This window comes from Penaeus monodon, chromosome 25, assembly GCF_015228065.2.
Source record: "Penaeus monodon isolate SGIC_2016 chromosome 25, NSTDA_Pmon_1, whole genome shotgun sequence".
Classification (NCBI taxonomy): domain Eukaryota; kingdom Metazoa; phylum Arthropoda; class Malacostraca; order Decapoda; family Penaeidae; genus Penaeus; species Penaeus monodon.
In genome coordinates this window covers 33,407,303-33,407,531 of record NC_051410.1, presented here as the reverse complement: position 1 = coordinate 33,407,531, position 229 = coordinate 33,407,303, and the positions used below count along the sequence as shown (strand labels likewise).

The following is a 229-nucleotide window of genomic DNA, read 5'->3' as shown; positions in this document are numbered from 1 at the left end:
GGAAGCAAGCATGTGAGGAAGGGAGAGAAAGGTTACACTACACATTTATAACTATACATATACTGTACATCTTTTTATTCAATATGTGGATTTATATAAACTAGAAACATATATTCTTAATGAAGTGTGGGTTCTTTTTAGGGTCTGGAACCTGTAACATAAGTACTTGTTTATGTCCTGAATCAAGTTTTACTACTATTTACAATGTTTTATATAAATCTAAATAGTT

At 29.3% G+C, this 229-nt stretch overlaps 1 protein-coding gene across 1 annotated transcript in view; it reads right to left on the bottom strand.

The window, feature by feature from the left end:
* LOC119589156 overlaps positions 1–229 on the bottom strand; it is a gene marked incomplete in the record, with an annotated part of 81,195 nt that overhangs the window by 5,834 nt on the left and 75,132 nt on the right.